Here is a 27,700-nt window from a genome sequence, read left to right as displayed (position 1 = left end):
GGTTGACAGTTGGACTGGATGATCTGGGAGGGCTTTTCCAACCCTAACAATTCCGTGATTCTACTTTTTAGTGCAACCCAACCTTTAGGGAAAGGTGCTGACAAGTATGTATTTCCATAATGTCACCTCTTTATGTCTGGGTTTTCCAAGGAGAAAACTTCCAGAATTCTGTAAACACTCACCACAGGAAATGCTTGGTCAACAGAGAGACCTGACAGGAAAGAGAACTCCTAGGGTAAGGCAAAAATTTGGCTAAGGAAGTTAGCTTTGGAGGAAGCCAAAAGAACATCAGCTAATGGAAGGAGAAAAGTTATTAATCAACCCTTAAATAAAGTCCTTTCAACCTCTAGCAAATTACCAAGTGTCCTAACTAGCTCAGGGAGTAGATGAAACACTGGGCCCAGGTTCACAGTTAGATCCATTTCTGCTAATTCTTTGCCCGTTCTCCATGGTGAAGGAGCTTGGAGTCCTGGCAGACAGCAGTTATTCACAGGACATCATTGTGCCCTTGTGGCCAAGAAGGAAAACGGCATCCAAAGGTGGCCATTAGTGTGGCCATCAGAGCAAGAGAAGTTCCCTTTCCTCTCGACTCTGCTCTGGTGAGGTCACAGCTGGAGGACTGAGTCCAGTTCTGGGCTTCCCAGAAAAAGAGGGAGAGGGAACTACTGGAAAGAGTCCAAGAGAGGTTATGAGGATGATGAAGGGACTGGAACATCTGTCTGAAGAAAGACTGAGAGACCTGAGGCTGTTTAGTCTGGAGAAGACAAGGCTGAGAAGGGATCTGATCAGTGCTGATGAACAGCTAAAGGGTCGGTGTCAAGAAGAAGAGGCCAGGCTCTTTTCAGTGGTGTCTTGTGACAGGACAAGGGGTGATGGACACAAAGTGGAACACATGAGTTTCCACCTCAACATGAAGGAAAACTTCTTTGTGTGAGTGTGCTGGAGGCCTGGAGCAGGCTGCCCAGAGAGGTTGTGGAGTCTCCTTCTCTAGAGACTCTCAAAACCTACATGGATGTGTTCTTGGGTGACCTGCCCTGGGTGACCCTGCTTTGCAGTGGGGGTGGACTCAATGATCTCTGGAGGTCCCTTCCAACCTCCAACCTTCTGTGATTCTGTGATTCTATAGATATTTACCACCTTGACAAGTTCATCAGTGAAACCACTGCTCATCAGGGGACTGCAAAAGCAGAAGGCTTTAGCTCTTCCAGAAGTGTCAGGAGCTTGGTGTTTTATCAAGCCCAGATCCAACAGATCTGTATTAAGCAGAACAAATATGAACACCCAATGAACTCCCAATATCTAACTGAATGCAGTCATAAAGAACACCACTGAGTAACCACAGCCACACACAAAATGTGCAAAATTATTGCACAGCACCACTCCAGCTGAAACAACAGCATCAGCCATTATCTCCTAGATAGCACCAAGGGACAAAGGACACAGTCATTGCAGTCTGAAAAAAAGAAATTAGATCATGCAGGATACTTCCTTCAACCAAGCCTGGGAGGAAAGCTACCTCAAGTTCCTAGTGACAAAGTGGAATTAAAACAAGACAACTCTGACTCCCTGGCAGCCAGTACCAGAACAAGAGGACACAGTCTCAGGCTGCGCCAGGGGAGGTTTAGGTTGGATGTTAGGAAGAAGTTCTATACAGAGAGAGTGATTGCCCATTGGAATGGGCTGCCCAGGGAGGTGGTGGAGTCACCATCACTGGAGGTGTTCAGGAGGAGACTTGATGGGGTGCTTGGTGCCATGGGTTAGTTGTTTAGGTGTGTTGGATTGGTTGATGGGTTGGACACGATGATCTTGAAGGTCTCTTCCAACCTGGTTGGGTTTTTTAATTATTATTATCATTATTATTAATATTATTATTAATAATAATAATAATAATACAGGGAACTTTAGAGACAAGCTCACAGGAGGCTGAGGATGATCTTCAGATGTTGGCTCGATGGAAAGACTGATAAAAGATGATAAGGGCCAGGTTCAACGTCCTACATCTGGATTGGCGCCAAGCACAGATCCAGGCTGGGTGAAGAGTGCCTTGAGAGTAGCCCTGAGGGGAAGACCTTGGGAGTTTCAAATGGTGACAAACTCCCCAGGAGCCAGCAATGGTCACTGGCAGACCAGCAGGCAGCTGTGTGCTGAGCTGCATACAAGACAGGGAGAGCAGCAGCACAGGGAGGGGATTCTGCCCATCTGCCCTGCTGAGACCCCACCTGCAGCACCGCCTCCAGCTCCAGAGCCCCCAACACATAAAGGACATGGAACTGCTGGAACAGGTCTAGAGGATGCCACAGAGATGACCAGAGGGCTGGAGAACCTCTGCTATGGGGACAGGCTGAGAGAGTTGGGCCTGTTCAGCCTGGAGAAGGGAAGGCTCCAGAGAGACCTCAGAGCAGCTTTCCAGCACCTGAAGGAGGCTCCAGGAGAGTTGGGAAGGCCATCAGCTCCAGAGAGGTTCTCCTCACCCTCGGCTCTGCTCTGGTGAGACCACACCTGGAATACTGTGTCCAGTTTTGGGCTCCCCAGTTCAAGGGAGACAAGGAACTGCTGGAGAAAGTCCAACAGAGGCTATGAGGATGAAAGGACTGAAACACTTGTGTGATGAGGAAAGGATGAGAGCCCTGGGGATGTTTAGTCAGGGGAAGGCTGAGAGGAAACCTGATCAATGACTATAAATATCTAACGGGTGACTGTCAGGAGGAAGGGGCCGGACTCTTTTCAGTGGTGTCCTGTGATAGCACAAGGGCAATGGATATAAACTGGAGCACAAGAGGTTCAACTTCAACATGAAGGAAAACTTTGCTGTGTGGGTGCCAGAGCCCTGGAGCAGGCTGCCCAGAGAGGTTGTGTCGTCTCCTTCACTGGAGACTTTCAAGACCTGTCTGCATGCTCCGTTGTATGACCTGCCCTAGGCAGGGAGGGCTGGACTCGATGATCTTCAGAGGTCCCTTCTTACCCCTAACACTGTGCTGTTCTATGGTTCTGTGATCTCTGATTCTGTGATGAAAGAACTTACGGTGCTAATGAGGGCTGACATCCTGTTCCCTACCCACAGCTACTGCAGGAGTGACAATAACCTCTGCAGGATCACTGTGGTGGCTGCCAACTTGACTGACACCGAGATGATGTACAAAGAACACATCTGCAAGCTCTCTTTCAGCTTTTAAAGTGGGTTCCCAGGTCTGCATCTAACAGCTAGGATGTGGTTGCAGTCTAGATGGATGCTGTGGCAGGAGGTCTGCAGCCTGTCCAGAAGCCCTGGTGAGTACATTGCACAGATGAAGTCCCAGGACTATCTGTTTATCTGCAGAAGTCCATGTGTGGCTTCATTAGCAATTTCCTTTCATTACAAAAGCCAACCTTAAACCTAACCCCAGCCCTACCCTTTGGTTTCTATCTATTAAACAATCATTAATCCAGGAAAAATCCTTCCATTTTAACCCAGCAGAGTTTGGTTTCTTGCAGTGCTTGTCTGAGAAAATATGCCAAGGTCTTTTGGCAAAATTAACTCTACAAAGCAATTCAGAGCTCCTGAGTCTGCCAGCCTCCAGTTTTGCTGCATACTGTGTTGGGATGAGGTCTGGAAGGACACCAGCCTCCTTACTTCCCTCCCACAAGCCTTGTTGGCAGGACAGAAGCTATGGCATTTGCTTGCCCTCACAAGAGGACCATCAGAGACCACAAGGAACAAAACACACCAGGTTCACTGAGGCACACCTGTATCACAGCAGCACAGATTGACAGGGGTTGGAAGGAACTGCTGGAGGTTGTCCAGCCTGATCCCACTGCTAAAGCAGGGTCACCCTCAGAGGCTTGTCCAGGATCAGGATGCCCAGGATCAGGATGCCCAGGTGTGTTTGAAATCTTTCCAGAGAAGGAGACTTCACAACCTCTGTGGGCAGCCTGCTCCAGGGCTCCAGCACCCTCACACCAAAGTTTTTCCTTTTGTTGAGGAGGAACCTCCTGAGCTCCAGTTTCTGTCCATTGCCTCTTGTCCTGTCACTGAACACCACTGAGAAGGGCCCAGCCCCACCTTCTTGACACTCATATTTGCTCAGCATTGATCAGATCACCTCTCAGGCTACTTTCTTCCAGGCTAAACAGCCCCAGGTGTCTCAGCCCTTCCTCCTCACAGAGATGCTCCAGGCACGCCCCCATCATCTTTGTAGCCTCTGCTGGGCTCTTTGCAAGCAGTTCCCTGTGTCTCTTCAGCTGGGCAGCTCAGGACTGCTATCTTTTGTCAGCAATGTGGCCTTTCCCCTGACTCTCCTTGAGAGAAGAGCGAGCCAGCTTACCCAGCAAACTCACCCTGTCCTGCAGAGAGCATCTGCCACCCTTCCAATCCCAGACACAAAACCTCCTGGCTTTTACCATCTCCTGTGGCACTCTGGTGCCTTCACACAGGGCTGCAGAGAGACAGACAGACACAGACGAGTGAGACAGACTAGTGAATGTGAACGGTCCTGTAACAAGAGAGCTGACAGAAAAATACTTTCAATTACCTTCCTGCTTGTGAGCAGTGTGACAGTAACATCTGCTGTACCAGCACCATGTGCCAGAACCTCATGTGGAAAGATGAACAGGTGAGACACAACAGATTCAGATTCACTGAATGGGGTGCCTTGAAAGGGACCTTGAAGATCATCCAGTTCCAACCTCCTGCCATGGGCAGGGACACCTCCCACTAGCCCAGGTTGCTCAAGGCCTCATCCAGCCTGGCCTTGAACACCTCCAGGGAGGGGACATTCACCTAACAACAATAAAAAGCTTTGTAGATAGGGAGATCTCCTGTGTAATCACACTGCCCAAGCCTATGATTTAATTAATAATCAATAGACATCATACTTATCTAAATATAGATTACTGGTTGTCATAGAAAACCAGAATGGTTTGGGTTGGAAGGGACCTTAAAGATCATCCAGTTCCAACCCCTCTGTCATGGGCAGGGACACTTCCTACTAGAACAGGTTGTTCAAGACCCCACCAACCTGCCCTTCAAGACTGCCAGGCTTCCACAACATCTCAGTGCAGTCTGTTCCACTGCCTCACCACCCTCGTGGGAAAGAATTTCTTCCTAATGACCCATCTCAATCCATCTTCTTGCAGTTTGAAGCCATCACCCCTTCTCCTGTCACTTCATGACTTTGTAAAAAGTCTCTCTCCAGCTGTCCTGTAGCTCCCTTCAAATACTGGAAGGCTGCTAGAAGGTCTCCCCAAAAATATTTTACTAAATATCATCTGCCCATTGTCTTCAACAAAAATACACATGGAACAAAAAAGGTCTTTGCCCTTCTGAAGCTGTTCTGGTGGGAACTGAAAGATTCAGGGCTTTTTGGACTCACCTTTTATCCATTACATGGATTTCAATATGAAATACTTAATTCATACACATACAGATGGTACCAGTACAGAAGTGAAGAAACTTCAAGAAACTTCTTTCCTGAGAGGGTTCTCAACCACTGGCACAGGCTGCCCAGGGAGGTGGTTAATCCCCACCCCTGGAGGTCTTTCAAAGAGGCAGAGCTGTGATGCTGAGGGCCATGGTTTAGCTCCAGCCTTGAGAGAGCTAGAAAATGGTTAGACTGGATGATCTTCAAGGTCTTTCTAACCCAAATGAGCCTACATTTCCACATGACTTAAGTGTCAGCTTTAGTAGCAATGGCCACTTCTCAATGGAAAAAATGTCCTTTATCTAGGCAGAGAGACCACGCCAGTTCACACCACCTTGTCAGCAACAGCTCCATGAAGAGAAGCATGCAGCCAGAGCTAACACCAACACGTATCTTCTTGGACCAGACATTGATTTCATCAGCAAAAAACACTCCCTGGTTGTGTTTAACAGTGCCCTCTGGTGAGGCTGTGCCCAGGCACTGTGCTTTCCTTCCCAGGGCAAAGAGACACATTGGTGGCAGGACTGCCACAGAATTTGGACAGCTTTACAAACTGAATGATGGCATGACTGTCCAAACCCAGCAATCAATCATAGAATGGCTCAGGTCAGAAAGGACCTTAGAGATCAGCTATTCCAACACCCCAGCCATGGGCAGGGACACCTCTCCACTAGACTCAGTTGTCAAAGCCCTCATCCAACATGGCCTTGACCACCTCCAGAGAGGAGGTATCCACAGCCTCCCTGAGCAGCCTATTCCACACCACCCTTGTACTGAAGAATTTCTTCCTCAGCTCCAGTCTAACCCTGCTCTCCCTCAGCTTCAAACCATTCCCCCTTGTCCTGTCTCTAGACACCCTCATGAAAAGTCCCTTTGTAGCCTTCCTGGAGGATCCCTTCAGGTACTGGAAGGCAGCTCTAAGGTCCCCTTGGAGTCTTGTCTTCTGCAGGCTGAACAACCCCAGCTCCCTCAGCCTATCTGTACAGCAGAGCTGCTCCAGCCCCTGGATCATCTTTGTGGCCTCTTTTGGACCTGTTCCAACAGTTCTATGTCTATAAAGTTCTTCAAAGAAGTTGGGTGTTTTGAGATTCAAATTCCTGCATGCAAACAGCTTGTTCTCATTTTCTTCAGCATAAACTTGGGTGAAGAAAGAGACAGTAGCCTTGACTAGGTGAAGCTTTATGAGTGCTGCGGACAGCCCAGCTCCTTTTATGGATGAGAAGGTAATAGATGGTAAGCAAACACTGATAAATCCTCAGTTCTTCTGAGAAGTATCCACCCATCAAGTGTCCTGGCAATGGAAAGCCCCACAGCTTTGATAAGAATAAAGACAAGGTAACTGTAGGAAACAGCCCCGTGTTTGAAGTCAGTTGAAAACATTCATCAGATGGTTTGTGGGGAGAGGCTGAGTCTTCCTCCAGTACTGGACAATAACCACTGTGTTTGCAACCCTGTCAAAGTGTGCAGCAGAGACGTGCAGGACCTCCTGCAAGTGTATGGCCAGAGAGAGAGCTGAAATATCAGAGAAGCAGACATTTGTTCAGGCAGGAAAAGCCCTGGACCATCATCCAGTCCAACCATTCTCTAGCTCTGCCAATGCTGGGGATAAACCATGGCCCACAGCACCAGAGCTCTGCCTCTTTGAAACACCTCCAGGGATGGGGATTCAAACACCTCTCTTGGCAGCCTGTGCCAGTGGCTGAGAACCCTTCCAGTATCATAGTATCATAGTATCATTCAGGGTTGGAAGGGACCACAAGGATCATCTAGTTCCAACCCCCCTGCCATGGGCAGGGACACCCCACACTAGATCAGGCTGGCCAGAGCCTCATCCAGCCTGGGCTTAAACACCTCCAGGGACGGGGCCTCGACCACCCCCCTGGACAACCCATTCCAGGGTTTCACCACTCTCATGGTGAAGAACCTCCTCCTCACATCCAGCCTGAATCTCCCCACCTCCAGCTTCATTCCATTCCCCCTAGTCCTATCACTACCTGAGATCCTGAGCAGTCCCTCCCCAGCCTTCTTGTAGGCCCCCTTCAGATACTGGAAGGCCACAATGAGGTCACCTTGGAGCCTTCTCTTCTGCAGACTGAACAGCCCCAACTCCTTCAGTTTGTCCTCATAGGAGTGAAGAAGTTTCTTCTCATATCCAGCCAAAATCTCCAGTGAGGCCATTTCCTCTTTTTCTATCACCTGTTACTAGGGAGAAGAGACCAACACCTGGCTCCAACCTCTGGTCAGGGAGCTGTAGTGAGCAATGAGGTCTCCTTTCAGCCTCCTCTTCTCCAGTAAAAACAACCCCAGGTCCCTCAGCTGCTCCTCACCAGCCCTGTTATCCAGACTCCTCTCCAGCTTTGTTGCCCTTCTCCGGATCTCGCTCAACACCTCAATGTCCTTCTTGGTGTGAGGGCCCCAAAACTGAACCCAGTATTAGAGGTGCATCTTCCCCAGCGCTGAGTTCAGGGGGACAATCACTTCCCTGCTCCTGCAGGCCACACCACTGCTGATCCAGGCCAGGATGCTGGTGGCCTTTTTGGCTCATCTTGAACTGCTGTCAACCAGCATCCCCAGGTTTTTCTCTGCTGGGCAGTTTCCATCCACTCTGCCCCATGCCTGGGTCTGCTGTGACTCAAGTTGTGACCCAAGCACTTGGCCTTATGAACGTCATACAACTGACCGCAGGCCATTGATCTAGCCTGGCCAGGACCCTCTGCAAAACCTTCCTACCCCTGAAGCAGATCAGCACTGCCACCCAATTTAGTGCCATCTGCAAACTTGCTGAGGTTGCACCCAATCCCTTCATCCAGAACACTGATAAGAGTGTTCAGGAGAACTGGCCCCAGACCACACTCGCAGAGAATACACACAGGTACGTAACACACACAGGTATGTAACACATAAACACATGTACATAACACAGGCATACATGTATGTAACACAGAGATGCATGTAACACACGTATGTAACACAGCCATGTAACAGAGATGCATGTAACACACACATGTAACACACACGGCTATGTAACGTACAAATACATGTAACACACATGTATATAATTCACACACGTATGCAACACACATATGTAACAGAGATGTATATAACACAGACACACAGGTATGTAACACATGTGTATAACACACATGTATGTAACACACATGTATGTAACACAGATGTACATAACACAGGCATGCAGGTGCATAACACATGTATAACACACATGTATGTAACACAGAGATGTATATAGCACAGGCATGCAGGTACATAACACATGTATAACACACATGTATGTAACACAGAGATGTATATAACACAGGCATGCAGGTACGTAACACATGTGTATAACACACATGTATGCAACACACAGATGTACCTAACACAGGCATGCAGGTGCATAACACATGTATAACACACATGTATGTAACACAGAGATGTACATAGCACAGGCATGCAGGTATGTTACACATATGTGCATAACACATGTGTATAACACACAGGTACATCAGACACACGTGCATAATACATGTGTATGTATATGTAACACACATGTATGTAACACACAGGTGTGTATAACAGACACATGTGTAACACACACATATATAACATACATGCATGCAACACATGTATATAACAGATGTATATCACACTTGGCAATGCACATATGTAACACACATGCAAGTAGCACACACATATGTAACGCACATGTATGTAACAGAGATGTGTATAACACATGTATATAATGCACATGTAACATAGATATGTGTATAACACATGTATGTAACACATATATAACACATGCATGCAACACATTTATGTAACACACACGTGTGTCACACATAATGAATTTATGTAACACACATACATGTAACATACATACATGTAACACAGAGGTGTGTATAGCACACATGTATGCAGCACACATTCAGACAATGCACACGTAACACACATGTATGTAACACGCACAAATGTAATGCACATGTGTACAACACACACATGCTCTTGTGAGGGCACAAGGACTCGGGGAAGTTACCAGAGCACTTGGTGTCTGAGGTGTTTGTGCTGCACAAGAACAAGAAAATGAACATAATGGAAGCATGACCCCAGGCAACTTCTCTTTCTCTTCTGACAACCATTCTGTTCACTCACATTAAACCTTCCTCACATCACCTTCCTGCTCTGACTTTGGTGACTAATTAACTTCATAGGTTTTAAGGAAGAAACTTTGCAGTCCCACTTGCTTGTTTAACAAATAACCAGGTGTCCTCAGAGCCTCAGGTGGTGCTTCCAGCCAACTTCCCTTGGGCCAGGTATAAACATCACAGGTAAATCCACCTCGGCAGGTGGCGGCAAGACATATGGGAAGCCAGGACTGGAGAAATCCATAGATTCACAGAACGGTTTGGATTGGAAGAGACCTTAAAGATCATCTAGCTCCAACCCCTCTGACACAGGCAGGGACACCTCCCACCAGCCCCGGTTGCCCAAGGCCTCATCCAGCCTGGCCTTGAACACCTCCAGTGAGGGGACAGCCACAGCCTCCCTGGGCAACCTGTTCCAGTGTCTCACCACCCTCACTGAAAAAAATTTCTTCCTCATCTCCAGTCTCAATCTCTCCTCTCCCAGCTCAAAGCCACTGCCCCTCATGCTGTCACTCCCAGCCCTTGTCACAAGTCCCTCCTCAGCTCTCCTAGAGCCCCTTTCAGGTACTGGAAGTCTGCTCTAAGGTTTCTCTGGAGCCCAACCTAAACCTCCCCTGGCACAACTTCAGTCCATTTTCTCTTGTCCTGTCACTAGTTACTAGGGAGAAGAGACCAACACCAGACTCACTCCAACCTCCAAAGAGCCAGCTACCAGCTTTCCCAAACCAGAGACAGTGGTACTTTCCAAGGAGTGCAAGCTAAATAATGTTACACAAAAATAAAAACTAGTGCTGTGTGTTGTAAAAAGAACAAATAATTAAAATGCTTTCCAAAAGACAGCAGTTCTCCCTCCTCTGCAGAGATTCACCCTAGGAAAGGAGTGGATCAAGTAAACTCTGCTTCCCTAAACCTAACCCACTTTAGCCAGAAAACTGATGTGGAAAATGAAGCTGATTTGATTAGTTTGGGCAAGGAAGAAAAGAAGGGCAGGAGCTACAGGTCTGCAGCAGAAATAGGAACTTCCCTGCTAACAAGCATGAAAGATCCTAGAGCAAAGGCTACCTTTTTATTATGGCAGTAAACAGCACTCAGCCTCACGAGGCCAACGAGCAGCACTGGAATACATGAGAGGCAGCCACGGCTCAGGGAGGTTTGGGGGCTGCTCTCAGCTTCAGCTGCAGGACAAGTTAGAAGCCCACAAATTAAATCACTGCCTTTTAAAGTGTTTTCATATAGCTCCATAGATGCTGCTAAATGAAGCCAGCTGTCAACATGACTTTATCCAGCAGAAAAACAGAGAGTGACACTAGAGTGTAACATGTCACCATTTGTCCATGGAGAGGGAAGGAAGAACTCAGAATGGTCACCAAGGGCTGGAGCAGCTCTGCTGTGAGGATAGGCTGAGGGAGTTGGAGGTGTTCAGCCTGGGGAAGAGAAGGCTCTGGGAGGACCTTAGAGCTACCTTCCAGTTCCTGAAGGGATCCTACAGGAAAGCTGCAGAGGGACTTTTCATGAGGGTGTCTAGAGACAGGGCAAGGGGGAATGGTTTGAAGCTGAGGGAGAGCAGGGTTAGACTGGAGCTGAGGAAGAAGTTCTTCAGTACAAGGGTGGTGAGACTGTGGAACAGGCAGCCCAGGGAGGTTGTGAATGCCTCCTCCCTGAAGGTGTTCAAGGCCAGGCTGGATAGGGTCTTGAGCAACCAAGTTGAGAGCTGTCCCTGCCCAGGGCAGGCAGGTTGGAGTAGATAATCTCTGAGGTCCCTTCCAGCCTGAGCCATTCCTTGATTCCTCACTGGTAGCTGAATGTGCTAGGATGAGAACGTGTCTATTTTGTGCCAGACTGATAATTCTGGTACAGTGAAGGAAAGAAAAAAAAAAAAAAGATCCGGGGTATTTGTAAATTATACTGCATGGGGGTCTGGAGGAAGTACACAGAAACTTGAATGTAAACAAATGTCCAAACCCACATTCCTGAAGAACACCTTAGTGAATTGGCAAAGCCTGACCAGTTTTACAGTCCTTGTATAACCAATGAGATCCAACTGCAATGGTCATGGGTTTTAAGGTACTAGAAGTAAGAATAAAAAAGTAGGAAGCCCTGTCCTGCCCAGGGGTTCACAGATTGCATCAGGTTAGAAGGGACCCACCTGGATGCATTCCTGTGCAGACTACCCTAAGTGATCATGCTTTGGCAGGGGGGGACAATGATCTCTTGAGGTCCCTTCCAACCTCTAATATACTGTGATACTATGATCCTCAAAGGTCATCTTGTCCAACCCCGCCTGCAGGGACACCTCCTGGGACCACATCAAGTTTGATCTCAAATGCTTCCAGGAATGGGCCTCAACCACATCCCTGGGCAGCCTGTTCCAGTATTTTATCACCCTCTTTGTAAAGAACCTCCTCCTGATGCCCAAACTGAATCTACCCTGTTACAATTTCACACCATTGCCCCTCATGCTAGCACTGCAAGTCCTTCTAAACAGTCCCTCCCCAGCCTTCCTGGGTTCAGCCCAGGCTTGCTCCCCTTTACTATCAAGCTCCACATCCCCTAGGGAGCGGCGCACGCCCTTGTGTGCCACCAAGGCTGCTGCCGCCTGCTCCCCGAGCCTTTGCCAAACATTTAAAGGAAGTTTTACTGAAATTAACTCCTTGTTAATCAAAGGCAAAAGAATTCTCTCACTTGCAGCCAGGTGAGGGAGGAGAGGACAGTTATTTGGAAACTGGAGAGGCCAGGCAGCACCCTGGGCTTTTTCAGCCCAAACCAGCCTGTCTCTGGCCTGACTGCACCGAGCCTGTTTCATCCTTCTCCTCACAGAGGGCTCATTCTCTTGTCTTAGAACAGTCACAATATGCTCCAGTGATTCTAAAGGGCAATAAAAAAAAAAAAAGGTGGGGGAAGAAAAATAAATATAATATTATTCTAGATTTCCAAAAACCCCAAGCAAACCACAGGCAGAGGAGACAGCCCTCTGAGTACTGCCCATCTTCCTGCTCATTCCTATGCCTCCAGGTGCTCTGACCCAAGTGTTGTTGAGGAAATAAAGCAAGAAGAACTCACTCTGCTCAGATATCTTTGTTACTACTTTAGCTGTGCCACACTGACAAAAAAAAATGGCTTCTGCCCTGCTTTCTTTGGGCTGTGGGATCACACCAGTACAGATCCTTCAACACTCCAGGGACAACTGAGAGTGGCCTTCCAGTATATGAAGGGGGACTACAAGAAAGCCACAAAGGGACTTTTGACAAGGGGTTGTAGTGATAGGACGAGGGACAACGATTGAAGCTGGAAGAAGGGAGATTGAGACTAGTGATTAGGAAGAAATTCTTTCCAGTGAGGGTAGTGAGATGCTGGAACAGGTTGCCCAGGGAGGTTGTGGATTTCCCCTCGCCGGAGGTGTTCAAGGCCAGACCGAATAAGCCCTTGAGCTCCCTGTGTTGGTGGGAGGTGTCCCCACCCATGGCAGGGATTTGGAAGTGGATGAGCTTCGAGGTCCCCTCCAACCCAAACCATTCTATGATTCTATGAATCTGTGAACACAAAGCTGTCCCCCCAAAAAACCCATGATGGATTTTTTGTTTGTTTTATTTTTATCAATTTTTTCTAGTGCCGAGGTTTTCCATCTCAACTGTTCTTGCTCAAAGTGAATCGAGTTCAGGGTAAAAAACAAAAAAGATATAAATCCCCACCTCATTTCCCTGAGAACCTAGTTATTTTATCTACCTCAGCAACCCAGCTACTCTACCTTGTCATTTCAATTTTCACATATTTTCTCTTTGTGTATTAGTTCCATGATTCAATGAAATCTCATCTCCTCAGCCCACTGCCATCAACTACTGTCTGGAACAAAGCTCTCTCTCTCTCTCAGATTCAATCTCAAACAAAATGAAAAATAGAAAAATCACAAATGAGAAAGTGGACCACATCCAATCCTGTGGGTCCCACCCTCACAATGTCTGAAAGTTATTTTGCTTCATTGAGTAAGCCTGAAGTAGGGGCAGGTGCTATCCCCTCCCTCCTTGCCAAATGAGAAGATGTTAATAAAAAGCAGGCCTCCTTCCAGGGACATTGGAGTGTCAATGTTAGTCACTGAATTGGCTGAAATACACTTCTTGATCCTAACAGTGCTTTCCAACACTGAAATGTTATTGTTTCAAATCAATACACTTAAATTTCAATCAACACCTTCAGCTTCCACACAGCAGGTGGAGTTCCTGTTGCTAACTCCAACTACTGGTGGAGTCACTGTACTCTGAGTGCAATCAGCATTAATTATTTACCCTAACGAGAACACCTAGAAATCCTTTCTGCTCATCTAGTTTTTCTCATGCATTTAGCAAACTGAGGAATCAGGAAGACAAGACAAGCTTCTCTGTTCCTTCCACCTCTGCCTCTGCACAAAGCATTGAGCTACGGAGGACCTTGCAATTGAAAGAAGTTTAGCATAGGAATTTATTTACTCAACAAGGCCAAGTGCAAGGTCCTGCACAAATCCAGTCTCGGTGAGAAGTGGCTCAAGAGCAGCCTGGAGAAGAAAGACTTGGGGTGTCAGTTGGTGACAAACTCCCCAGAAGCCAGCAATGGTCACTGGCAGCCCAGAAGGGAGCTGTGTGCTCAACTATATCCAAAGCAGGAGGGGAGGGGATTCTCACCCTCTGCTCTGCTCTGCGAAGATCCCACCTGCAGCACTGCCTCCAGTTCTGGTGCCTCCAGCACAAAAAGGACATGGGGCTGCTGGAGAGGGTCCAGAGGAAGAACATTAGGATGATCAGAGGTCTGGAGAACCTCCTCTATGGGGACAGGTTAGGAAAGTTGGGCTGTTCAGACTGGAGATGAGAAGGGTCCAGGGAGACCTTAGAGCAGCCTTACAGTACCTGAAGGGGACTGCAACAAAGCTGGGAAGCAACTTTTTACAAGGGCTTGTAGTGATAGGACAAAAGGAGATTAAAGCTTGACAAGGAGGGTAGATTTAGACTGGAGATGAGGAAGAAATTCTTTCCAGTGAGGGTGGTGAGACACTGGAACAGGTTGCCCAGGGAAGCTGTGAATGTCCCTTCCCTGGAGATGTTCAAGGCTTTGAGCAGCCTGGTCCAATCAAAGGTGTCCCTGCCCACCTCAGAGGGTTAGAATTGGATGTTCTTCAAAGTCCTTTCCAACCCAACCCATTCTATGATTCTGTGAACCTATGAATTTCTTTCAATGCTTAGCACAATTATTGCACTTTCTTGTACTGCCTGTGCAAAACTTTGCAATTTCTTTAGCCCTCTGCATACTTTTTACTCCTGTTCATACTCCTTTAACAGCTGTGTATGGAGCCCCACCTGCTAAAGTCTCCCCAAGAAAGAACTGTAACTCATAGGACTGGGTTAGGAAGCTTTTCCCTCAAAGGAAAATCTGGAAAACACCAGAACTAAAGCCCTTAGGTAGCACGCATTTACAAAAGCTGGAATTGAGCCACCCTGCATGAATTTGTGAGTTAAAAGGACTGCACAAAGAATCAGTGAAGGTTCTCTACAGACAGAAATACTTTGCCATGTAACACAGGCTGTCAGTAACTTCTGCAATCAACAATAAGCAGTGGTCTGTGCCCAGGCTGTGCCATTGTTGAGGCTCAGGCTGGGCAAGCCCACATGATTGCTCCAATGGAACTACACACAAAGGGAGTCAGCACTGAGCTTAGAAACCAGTTTCATAGAATCACAGAATGGTAGGGGTTAGAAGAGACCTCCAGAGATCATCCAGTCCAAACCCCCTGCCAAGCTGGGTCACCTAGGGCAGGTCACACAGAACACATCTAGATGAGTCTTGACAGTCTCCAGAGAAGGAGAAGAGGAAAGGGGAGAGTCAGAGGGAGAGGAAAAAGGAAAAGCAAAAGAGTGAAAGAGAGAGGAAGAGTGAAAGGAAAAAAGAGTGGGTGAAAGGAAGGCAAGCAGCAGTGGTAGTAGTGGCATGGTACTAGCCACAGCAGGTTGAGAATCCCCTCTAAGTGCCTGTGGCCCTTGCAGCAGCACTGCTCTGCTCAGCTAGGAGTCTGCAGACAGGTAGTATCCCAAACATCCCCTGTGGCTGCAACAATCCCACTCCACACACCGTTTAGTATTAGGTGGCTGGTTGCTTTTCTTTTTCTTCTTCCTTAAATTAGAAGGCTAATGAGGCATAGCAAATGATGCTAATGAAGTTAGGAAAGGATGGAAGGCTATTGATTTTCAACAGAAATCCAACCAGTGCCATAATAATAAGTGCACTAAATGCTTTCTGTGTGGGCAAGAGGGCAAGCAACTCACAGACCTGTATGATTCACAGCTAAAGAACGTATCATAGAATCAGTAAAGTTGGAAAAGACCTCAGAGATCAAGTCCAACCTATCACCCAACACCTCATGACTGACTAAACCATGGCTTCAAGTGCCACATCCAATCCTTTTTTGAACACCTCCAGGGATGGTGACTCCACCACCTCCCTGGGCAGCACATTCCAATGGCCAATTATTCTTTCTGGGAAGAGCTTTCTCCTCACCTCCAACCTAAGCTTCCCTTGGCGCAGCTTGAGACTGTGTCCTCTTGTCCTGGTGCTGGTTGCCTGGGAGCAGAGACCAAGCCCCAGACATCCAAATGTTGGATCTGAAGCTTGGGAGATGCTGTATGTAACTCCCATTGTTTCCAGCAAGAAGATATCCTTGTGCAAATACCAACTCCTCTGACAGGGCGAATACAATTACACCAACTCTAGAATCAGGGGCGGCCAGCCAGCACTGTGTCTGACCAAAATGGGTTAGAATTGGAAATTCAGTGGTATTAAGATGAGGACACAGAGAAAGAGGCAAACATGGAGAGAGGCGATTCTGCCAGTTTGCTCTGCTCTGCTGCGACCTCACCTGAAGTACTGTGTTCAGCTCCGAAGCCCTCAACACAGGAAGGACATGGACCTGACGGAGTAGGTCCAGAGGAGGGTCATAAAAATGATTAGGGGAATTAGAGCACCTTTGCTATGAGGACAGGCTGAGGGAACTGGGGGTATTCAGCCTGGAGAAGAGGAGGCTCCAGGGAGACCTAATAGGACCCTTCCAGTACCTGAAGGGGGCTACATGAAGGCTGCAGAGGGACTGTGTGCAAAGGCCTGCAGTGACAGGACAAGAGGCAATGGTTTGAGAGCAGAGCAGATTTAGATTGGATGTGAGGAACAAGTTCTGCACCATGAGGGCTGTGGAACACTGGAACAGGTTGCCACCAGGGAGGTGGTTGAGGCCCCATCCCTGGACATGATTCAAGATGAGGCATGACAGGGCTCTGGGTAACCTGATCTAGTGGAGGATGTCCCTGCAGACTGCAGGCAGGTTGGACTAGATGGCCTTTGGAGGTCCTTTCTGACCCAAACCATTCTATGATTCTACGTTTGTGTTCTTTGGCCCACCAAATCCAAACTGGCCATGTCAAGAATTTCAGCTGAAAGGAAGGGAGTCCTGCAAGCAGCAGCCACTGGCCAGCTGAAAAGCTTTCAGATACTGAGCTTCTTCAGACCTCAAAAAATGTATCTTGACTTTTCAAAGACAACAAAACATGTGGAATTCTAGAGCAATCAAACATCTCTAGTTTTCCAGGACCACAAGCTATACTTGTGGTGAGCAGATGTATCCTTTGTGGGGAAGCGAAGCACACAATTCCTTTTAAAGATTCCTAAACTATTAATGGGTGGAAGCCAGAGCTCCCCAAAACTTGTATTTCCATTTGTAGTGGTCTGAAACACAGCAGGGCTCTTCAACTGGAAAGCAGAAATCTCCTACTCTGACCACAGACACAGAAGCTGTTTTCATAGCGACTTCCTAAAGGACACTGTCTTTCTGGCTTGGATAATGTGTTTAGCAGCTTCCCTATGACTATTTAACCACATTACTTTACCCAACTAATGTAAGGCTTCTGCACCAGGATAGTTTCCTCTTCATGACATTCTCTATAAAGCTAAGCTTTAATAAGCAACTTGTCAGCTTGAACAGCTCTACAATGCTCCTTTTTGTCCTTACAAACTCAAGGCTCCTGGATGCAAACTGGAGGCTCAGAGGAGACCTTATTGCTGTCTACAACTACCTGAAAGGAGGTTGTAGACAGGTGGGGGTTGGTCTCTTCTTCCAGGCAACCAGCACCAAAACAAGAGTACACAGTCTCAAGCTGCACCAGGGGAGGTTTAGGCTGGATGTTAGGAAGAAGTTCTTCCCAGAAAGAGTGATTTGCCATTGGAATGTGCTGCCCAGAGAGGTGGTGGAGTCACCATCACCAGAGGTGTTTAGGAAGAGCCTGGACAGGGTGCTTGGTGCCATGGTTTAGTTATTAGATAGTGTTGGGTGACAGGTTGGACTCGATTTCAAAGGTCTTTTCCAACCTGCCTAATTCTATTGTAAAAGGAAACCATAAAGGGTTAAAACACTTGCTGCAATATCCCAGAGACGTTCTTCAGGCTGTTCAAAACCGTGCTCATTTCCTACCTGCCACAGGTTTTGCCATTCCTACCTGTATCCTAATTCAGGATGCTCACTGGAGTTCTCTGCTACCAAAGAAATTTGGCAACGATCACTGGGAGTGTTTTCCTTTTTATACCCTCTTTCAGTTTCAAATAAATCTTGGGAAAGAAGTCACCTGGTCTATTGGAATAAAAGAAGAGAAAACCTCCACAATCAAGTTCTGTGCTAACAAAATTCATGATACATTTCTGTTAAAATTTGAATCCCTTTCTCAGCCAGAGCATGCAAACAGCTTAGCATTTCCTTGCCCTTGAAATGAAAGCCTATTTAATTAAAAATATCCCAGTTCTGCTCTATTTTTAAAAAGGTCTTGCTACTGGAAAGATTCCTATGGTGGAGTCACTTGTTCTCCTCTTTACCACTCATCAGCCTGACATTACAAATGAGGAATGAGTCGCCCTCAGTCAGCCTTTGAGCCAGCAAATTCCCCTACTGTTATATATCCACCAGTCGGCTTCCTCTTTTTGGCAAGAAAAGAAATGACTGATTTTGTAGACAGAACAATTTGTTGAGGTCTGCCTGCAACACCCTAAATCTTCAGCCTTGGCTCTCCTCAGAACTGCCTATTCCTTTCCAGGGAGGCAACAGAGCTGGGCATGCAGCCACACCTCAGCCACCCAAGTTCAACAGCCACCAGCGCAATGTCAGCACCCCTTCATTTGGCAATTTAAGCACCTATCTCAACCTCAGACAAGGATATTAACCCCAGCACCTTTGTTATGGGGACAGTGACCTCCAAGAGAGGTGGGAGGTGAAGTGGAGAAGCAAGCAATGCCAATGCCTGAAGCTGCCTGAGCTGTTTCAGTTGAGCTTGAAAATGGAAGTGAACTGCTTCAGTGTGCATCAGGGAACTTGTGCCACTGCTTCTCCCCTCTTAGCTGCAAACAAGGGCAGCTGAATCAAGCCTGACAAACCTGGCTGAGGGGATGGACCTCACATTAACCCAAAATCTCAAGCCAGACTTGTATTCTGGTAAGGACAGAATGCACTTACATTTCAAATGCAATGCACAGTTGTGGCTGTGGTTCACCCCACTTATGTTTGACTCTCTGTGTTAAACAGGAGCAGTGAAGGAGATACAGACCCTGTAAGGCACTTTTTATTGGAGACAAACTCTTCTCATCTTGCCTCACTTTAAACCAAAGATGCCATACACAACAACAAACAAACATATACAATAACAACCAGCCAACTGCTACGTACAAAGTTAGCCCAATACACCTGCAATTAGCTTAATGCACTGGATATTCTCACAAGTGAAATTCCTCCTAAGCCCGAGCCTCTTATTTGCTCTTTGGGGAAATTTCAGTGGAGACTTTCTTTGATTTTGGTTTTTTTTCCTTCTCTTTGCAGCTAGTATTTTGTCTTTGATATAATGATCTGGTTTTCCATGCAAGCCTGGATGGCAACACCAAACTCTTAAAAGGACTAGATTTATCTAGAACATTCTGACATTAAACACAGCAAGCTAAATCTCATCTTAAAACCGAGTGTTTTCCTTTGCATTTATATTTTCCCCTCTTACTATCACAGCCAGAGTTATGCACAGCACTATGGCCAAAATCTGAAATCCTGCCCTTAAGCTTAAGTCAGACCAAGGCACTTCAAAATGAAATTAACTTGAAAACCAGTCCCTCTAAATGTAAATGTTTGACATGTTTAACACTGAAATGTTAACATGTTTTAAACACATTAAAATTACACGTTGAATAGCAACACAAAAAGTCACTCCTTTAAAATGTTCTAAGTACATGCTGAATGCGAATACAAAATTCACTCATGTTTAAAACAGGTAAAATTATGTTTAATACTAATATAAAAAGTCGTTGAAGCTCAGGTTCACATAGAAGGTAGGGGGGAAGAAGTTAAAAGGAGTAATATAAGGTAAGACACTGCCAAATGTGGTCAGAGACAAGAGGCTCGAAAAGAATTAAAGCCTCTTTAATAATGGAAATCTTTCTGAAATGTTTTGGATTTTGACTCTAAAGCCAGGAATATCCCTGCTCTCCCAAAGAGGATATAAAACAAGGCTAATACATATCTGTTATGGAGATAGTGCCTGCCACTGAATCAGAACTAGCAGTTGAAGCTCTGCATTGTTCTCACCCTTCCGAAGTAAAACACCTAACTCCACTTCTGGAAGGATGAAAGAAGAAATCTGATCCAAGAGGTAACTGCCCAGAAACCTTAGGAAGCTACGCACAGAGGGATCTCCATCCCACCTAGGAACTGCCTGGCTACCAAGCTGTCCATCAAAATACTGTTTGCAACCTGCCTAGCAGCTGCCGGCAGGGAAGCAATAAGCAGGTGAGGTATTTAGCAATGCCATGGACAAAAACCAGATCCCTTTCCAAAGCCCTTGAGCTACAACGCTTGGCTACACCTGTGAGGTGCAGAGAGAAGCCAGTGAGTGTGTACTGATGTGTAATCACAGCACGCTCAGCACCCCACTTCTCTGAGCAGCACCTGCGCTGAGCGAATTTGCTCTGCTGCTCTCGTGCTAGCCTGCCATTTATTTCCTTGCCAAAGGAATAAATATTATCACCCTGAAGGGCATACCAAAAGACACTGTCTGCAAAAGACTTGAGGGTGTGCTTGTGAAACAGGTCCTATCAGTAAGAATAGCCTTTCTTTGCACAGTCATCAGTTTAAGAATAAAAAGAACAAAAATGAGATGTGCAGCTGTGCGAGGCACAAGTGCCTGAGACGCATGACAGAGGCAACACGGTCGTTGTGGTGAGCAGCCTCCAAGCATCTGGACCAGCTCTGAACTGCTCCCACTTAGTGCCCAGTGGTGATGCTTCCCATGTCTTCTTTCACAAAGAAAAAGGGAAATGCAGTCTGCATGACCTTCTACCAGTAAGGCCTATTTTGATTAGTAAGATGCTAGTTTGTGATGGACACTGCTGCTTCAGACAAGTACAAGCCAGGCAGGTGTAGCCTAGCAACCCCATACAAAAATGAGTCTCCAAAAGGGGATTGTTAGAGCAGAATCACCACAGATGCACCATCAACTGCAAGCAGGGTCACATTTGTCATCTCACAACCCCTTTCTCCAACCTGCACTGAATCCCTGTGTTTGGGCAGGTACTATCACACACACACATCAAGAAATCCTCTTCCACCAGGGAAATAAATACAAATGGAAAAGAAAAAAACCAACAAACCAACCAACAAAAACAACAATAGAAATAAAAACTCAGAAACTTCGCCATGCTAGGAACGGGCAGTGGAAACAGCCCTGTTTGTATAGCTCTATTGCAATTCAATTCCCAGCTAAACAGGAGGCAAGGAAAATTCACCCAGCATCTCCTATACTGCTGACTGTAATGTATGTCCTTGTTGCCTGGATACCTCTAGTGAATTACTGAGTGAGGGTGCCAGGCTTTTTCCTAGCCACTATTACATAAAAAATAAAAAACCTCCCCAACCTCCAGCTCCATAAGAAGCGGAAGGTGCAGACGGAGGCTTCCTGCAGCCCTGCCAGCCGGGTGCCAGCAAGAGACAGATCGAGCCCCGCGAATGCTAAATCTTGTAGGTTGCCCTGCCACGTTATGAACTGGATCTTGGACAATTCATCACCCAAGTTGCAGAAAAATAGTTCAAGAACTCAAGAATAATGAATTCTGTCATTTCCAATAGAAGTGTGAAGGGAGAATTATGAATGAACCTTTTAAAAACACGTATGTGGAGGGAGATTGCCCTTCTACAAAATGAAAGCAGCAGGCTTCCATTTAAATGGCCCAATCCTAAAGGCGAGACCTTTCATTTTCAATTAACTTAAATTGACAATTGAGAAAGGTTTGAAAATGTTGTTGGGGCCTTTCAGTTTGATAGATCTCAGCCCTGGCGTTACACGCAGCGTTCCGACCCGATTTTTTGAGGGTGTGCTGCTGTAAAATTGAAAATTTGGAAATTAAAAATCTTTTGATTCCAGCTGTTGCAACACACTCAAAAAAAGAAAAGAAAAAAAAAAATCTGTTAGAAATGCTTCTTCTGTATTTTGCCCTCATATGCTTTAGAGTGCATCATTCATTATGACACCTCCGAACTCACCAGCCTGCAACCCTTTGGGATTTTATGTCACAGAGATACTTTCATTGAGAATTAAATCTGATCATAGGATTGTTTTGGACCTTTAAAATCCCAAAGACCTTTAAGCCCAAACATTCTCTCTCTATATGTGATCAGGTACAACAAGTAGTCATTTACCACAGAAATAAAACCTTTCCTTGTAGCTTAAAGCAATCTCCGTTACCAGCCCACACCACAACACAATTAGCTAATGTTACATCCACATGACACAGTGCAGGCAAATCAAACTGATTTTCAGGCTTAAGATTCATTGTTAAAGACATAAATTTAAAATTTCCAAACAGCTGAACCACTTCATTAAATAGGAAAATAAATCAGAGAATATTTCAAAGCTCACAAGCAAAAGCCAGGACCTGCAAAGTGAGGCAGAGAGATCCCCTCATGCAGTCCATTGCCCCTGCTTCTTTACAGAGGTAAAAGCCCAATCTGCTCAGCCCAGAACCCCACAATGGCAACAACACAGCCTCAAATCAGTTGTGAATTGGTAGCTTTGTTATAATCAAATCCCAAAGAACACGAGGAAAAGTTGATGGTTTTTTCCAGCAGGTGGGTTACCACATCACTAGGTTTGAAATTTTTTTGCAGGAAGTTTCTCTCGATTCATGATCTGGTCAGAGGAAATTAATATTGCTTCAAGGAATATTTTGTTTCTTGTAGCCTCTGGCAGCTGATGTATGGGATGCAGATTTGCAGGTAATGCTGGGACAAAACACTAGGTGACAATACACTGAAGCAGGCTGCCCAGAGGGGTGGTAGAGTCTCCTTCTCTGAAGACATTCAAAACCTGCCTGGATACATTCCTGTGTGACCTGCTCTGCGTGATCCTGCCCTAGCAGGGGGCATTGGACTCAATGATCTTTGGAGGCCACTTCCAAGCCCTAATGTTCTGTGATTCTGTGACATTTTTCCAGCCCAGACATAAAGAGGTTGAAGGGACAACATGGCTCAACCCCTTGTGGCACTGAGTCCGTACTGTACATGATACAAATCCTACCAGAAAGTTTGGAAGAGGAGTGATTTCAAGCACAAGGACCAAGTTCTGGTCTCGCACTACTGCAGTGTTTTGGTAAACTCAGCAGGATCAGATAGGATTTGAGTCAAGAGATTCAAATTTGGCCAAGCAACACCAGGCCACGTCCTGGGGAACAGAGCAAATATGTGTTTATACTCAAACACTTCTGTTGGGCAGTTGGCCTGAAGATGCAGTAAACACCACTTGGCCATCCAAGGACCTGGCTATTACAGCCAGACCACAGGAATCCCATTTTTCTCATTGTACCTCCTGTGTTCTTCCCTGGTGGTAGGCAGGATGGAGGGCAGTGGCAGCTCAATGCCACCTGGAGCTTTTCCCAGCACACTGCCTAAGGGAACTGAGGGAAACACAAATGGGACTCTGCATTGCTCTGGTGTTACACTACTGCTACTAAGCACACATATTTGAGAACAGAGATGTCCCTCCAGTTACAGGAGACAAGCAGCAGAGTCAGTTACACTTTGCGTTGAGGAAACACAAAGTTTGCCTTCTGGGAAATAAGTCCAAATGTGTCAACTGCTAAAACCAAACGTAACACCACAAGCAAGATAACAGCATCCTGATCTTGTCCTATACCTAATGTATTTATGTATTAAAAATGTGTATGAAATGAGCTTTAGGCAGCCTGGCAAGCTTCAGTAAGAAAGAGAGGGAGATGAGTACTGGACAATGGAAATAACACTTTTATAGTTCCTTCCTCTCAGCCCTTGAGAAGCTGAAAGATACTGGGAAGCATGAAGTGAGTTACCACTGAGCATTTTGTCTGTTTGTCAGGCAGGTCCTGCCCTCATCATATGACTATAAAAAGGAAAAGGGAAAAGCATGAAATTACCAAAATAGTGTCTAGAATTCTTGAAAACTACCTACATGCATATAGATGTTTCAAATTACTTCTTTTAGCATTTGTGTTCTTAAAGAATACAGGGAACTAGCTGGCACAGTGTCATTGTCTTCAGCATATGAGAGACACAGGGACTGCGAAAGCTCTGTAGGTCTCATTCACCAACTCAGATTTAATGAACTCAGTAGTAATTAACCAAAAAATGTTACTCTATTGTCTTTGCAGTATGGATGCGAAATGGCAGGAATCAAAGTATGTGCAGCAGTGTACAAGAAAAGGCCTGCACAGAGGCAGGTAGTGTAGCCACAGTTTACACTGCTGCAAATGTGAAAAGCTGGCTTCAGATGCTATTTGCGACAACCTGCTCTCTACATGACAAAATCCTTGACTCTGTCTCCCATGTCAGGGTACAGGAACAGACGCTCAACCTATAGATGGGACATGTGAAAGCTGGCTTTCATCAAAGGTACTCCATAAACAGTGCACCTGGAAGCGCTGCTGGATCTGCCCACAAAACTCATCCTTGGCTCTCTTTGCCCATTTCATAGAATCATACAGTCACTGAAAAGACCTTCCAGATCATCGACTCTAACCATTCTCTAACTCTACCAAGGTTGGGGCTAAACCATGTCCCTCAGCACCACATCTCTGCTTCTTTGAAACACCTGCAGGGATGAGGATTCAACCACTTCCCTGGGCAGCCTGTGCCAGCGGTTGAGAGCCCTTTCAGTAAAGAAGTTTCTTCCTATATCCAACCTAAACCTCGAGGCGCCCAGCGCTATTCCCAAGAGCAGCCCTGGCAGACCCATCACAGGTGACCACGAGGGCGAGGGCGGAGAAAGAACTGAGGGAGGCAAAACTCAAAAAGCCTGTCGGAAACCTGCCCAAGAGCGGCGCAGCGTCCGTGTCGGGGCTTTCTGAGGAGCCACAAACGCCTGTACAGCACCGGGCAGCAGCGGCGGGGCAGAGGCGACGGAGCTGGGCCGCGCAGGGAGCCTGCGGCCTTGGCTGGGCCCGCGGCCGGGACACCGACACCCCACCCCGGGGGGCCCAGCGGCGTTCTCCGGGCACCGACAGCGACACGTGACCAGGCATTATTAATTCATTAGTTTAAAGTCTACGGAACGAAGCACCGCTCCCCAGACCTTGCCGAGCCAGCGTTCCCCGCCTTGCCCTCCCGCCGGCTGCGTGGGTTCTGTCACCAGGAGGCCACCGGCACCGGCCGGCCCTCGGGAACTTACCGACGGGGCCGCCCCGTCCCTCGGGCTCCGGCAGCGCGGTCGCAGCAGCTCAGGGCGGCGGCATCCCCCGGGGCCGCCTTCTCTCCCCCCCTCCCTGTACCCCCCGGGCTCCGCGGCGCTGGGCTGCGTGACTTGTTCGGTGCGGCTGGCACCGTCTTTAGCGTACGCTGTGGCGGGAAGGAGGAGGAGGAGGAGAGAAAGAGAGTGTGTGTGTGCGTGTGTGTGTACGCGGAGGGGGGGGTGGAATTAACTTTGCTCAATGGCGACAAGGCAGCGGCCGCAGACCAAGCATCAGATCGATTTACTAAACAAACGGAGGAGTGGGTGGGGATGTTAAACAGTAACCAGCAGTCTCAGGCAAAACTGAAAGCGGCTGCTGCTGCCGACAGCGACCGGCCCCTGCGCGCACCCGAGCTCCGCCGCCCAGGCGGGACTGGCACTCCCGGCTCGGCCCCGCCCGGCCCCGCTGAGTCGCAGTCGGCGGGAGTCAAGGTGGTGCGGCCAGTACTAGCCCCCTCCCCCCCGCCCCCCAGCCTCGGTGTCACCCCAGCTGGCTCCGCCGCAGCGACCCCCGGCCGCCGGGCCAGGCAGCGGCCGCGACCCCCGGCCGCCTCACGCCGGGCTTGCCACTGCTCCGGTGCTTCGGGCAGGGACATCACCCCCTCACCCCCATCGCCGGAGAGGGAGAGCCCAGCCGCCCAGCCCAGCCTCTTCGCAGGGCCAGGGGGACCCGCAGCCCGCGATGTTTGGTAGCCACAGATCAGCGGGAACCCAAAGCTCAGTGGCTCCCCAGTGGGTGCTGCTTCCTTTGCTCTACTGAAGCTGTCATCTTCGGGGGGGAGGGAAGCCCTTTTCTTTTTAGTTAGTTGTACAAAGAAACGGAACCAAACACGGGGAACCGCTGCACAGTCTGCAATCCCTGCACTAGGGACACTTCGTTGGCCTCTCTCTATAGGGAAGGTGGTGCCACAAGGAAGTAGTTCTGAAACAGTGTCATTGTCCCTCGGCATCGAACATTCACAGACTGGGAACAATAATTAACGCCCTGACTATAATACCAGCAGCTCACACCCACAGAGGCATCAGGAAGACAGGAAATAATTCCAGGCAGGGACGGGGTGTTGTCTTGTCATTCCAAATGCCACCCGGAGTGGGGGGCACCTCCTGGACGGCATGAGAGAAGGACACTTGGCAGAAGGTCCCATGTGAGGATGTGGAGCAGGGACTGCCTGGCCGGGAGGATGCGAACATGCCTGTGTCCGAGATTTAACGACGCTCCGCAGCAGAGGGGCTTACGCGGGCTCCGCAGGGGAAGGAGATGGGGGGAGGAAACCACCAACCAACATGGAAAATGTTCTGCTCCTGCGGGCACTGCGAGAGGCGGGTGATTGACTGGTTCCCCGAGTGAGGAGATCAGCCAGCTTCCCCTGCTTCCTTACCGGTGGCACCTTGCCATGCTGCCGTATCTCGTTAAAATGGCCAGTTCCTCATCACCAGGCTTTGCCCGGGGAAACTCTGGGTCCAATTTCTAAGAGCTTTCGATTGTCCCTCGGAGGGAACAAAGAGAATTTTGTATGTAAATTCGTCCTTCCCCACTACGAAACGTTAATAATCACTGGCATTAAGTGCCCGGGTAGCCACGAGACAGGTAGAAATAGACCCAAACTCCTCCGGTCTTATTTCAGATGTGGTTTTTAAAAGGCCACTGAAAGTGGACGAAGGAGAGTTGTTCCTGAGGGCAATAAAACACTGCAGGCAAGGGCAGCACTGACACTGAAACAAACGCTTCTGCTGCTGGAGCAAACAGCCGGCTTGAAAAGCGACTGTCACCTACTCCGGGGTTAGAGGCTTTCCTTCTCTTCTGAGAATCTCAGCCACCTGCTGCGGGCTAAGAACCAGTTTTCCTAAGATGAATAAAAAGGATTGCCCTGAGATTCTTTGCTGTCTTAATTAGAATAAAGTTAAGACGCTGAAACCACCCAGCAATCTCTAGCAACTGGATTACATTCTCCCACCTGGATGCGGGCAGATTTGATGGAAGGACGTGGGGGCTCAGGAAGCTTTGATTCCAGTGACTTCAGGGTATACAAATGTTGTTATTATGATTATTCTTTCATCGGGAAAGGTGCTGTTCGGTGGCCAAACCAAATCACTTGCACAATGGCAAATGGGATTTCTTTCCTGTGCGGGGCATATTTGCGCATGTTTCTCATCACATAAGGCCACGTTTGATTTCACCTTCATATAACCACTGTTTTTCATTCCGGCTTCGGTGTTCCCTTCATTGTTTTTTAGGAAGCGATTGCCTCTTTGAGTTATCGACAACGTTTTTAAGGAATAGTGGGGGGCAGCATAGAGTCCTTTGACGGTCACCTCGCCGCCAGCGCTACCTCCTCGAAGCAGCGTTTTTCCCGTGTCGCCTCCACAATGAAATCATGCGACC

General features: G+C 47.6%; 1 protein-coding gene across 1 annotated transcript in view; it reads right to left on the bottom strand.

Moving 5' to 3' along the window:
• HNF4G (hepatocyte nuclear factor 4 gamma) overlaps nucleotides 1-25,436 on the bottom strand; it is a 74,712-nt gene extending 49,276 nt beyond the window's left edge. The window contains exon 1 of the mRNA XM_068155590.1: nucleotides 25,258-25,436. The gene's annotated coding sequence lies outside the window, so the exon portion shown is untranslated. The remainder of the gene's footprint in view (nucleotides 1-25,257) is intronic.
• Between the last annotated feature and the right edge of the window lie 2,264 nt (nucleotides 25,437-27,700).

The sequence above is a fragment of the Melanerpes formicivorus genome, unplaced genomic scaffold, assembly GCF_026170545.1.
Source record: "Melanerpes formicivorus ecotype bairdi unplaced genomic scaffold, bMelFor1.0.p_v2 SCAF_32, whole genome shotgun sequence".
Taxonomy (NCBI): Eukaryota; Metazoa; Chordata; class Aves; order Piciformes; family Picidae; genus Melanerpes; species Melanerpes formicivorus.
This window is presented reverse-complemented; position numbering and strand designations above follow the sequence as displayed.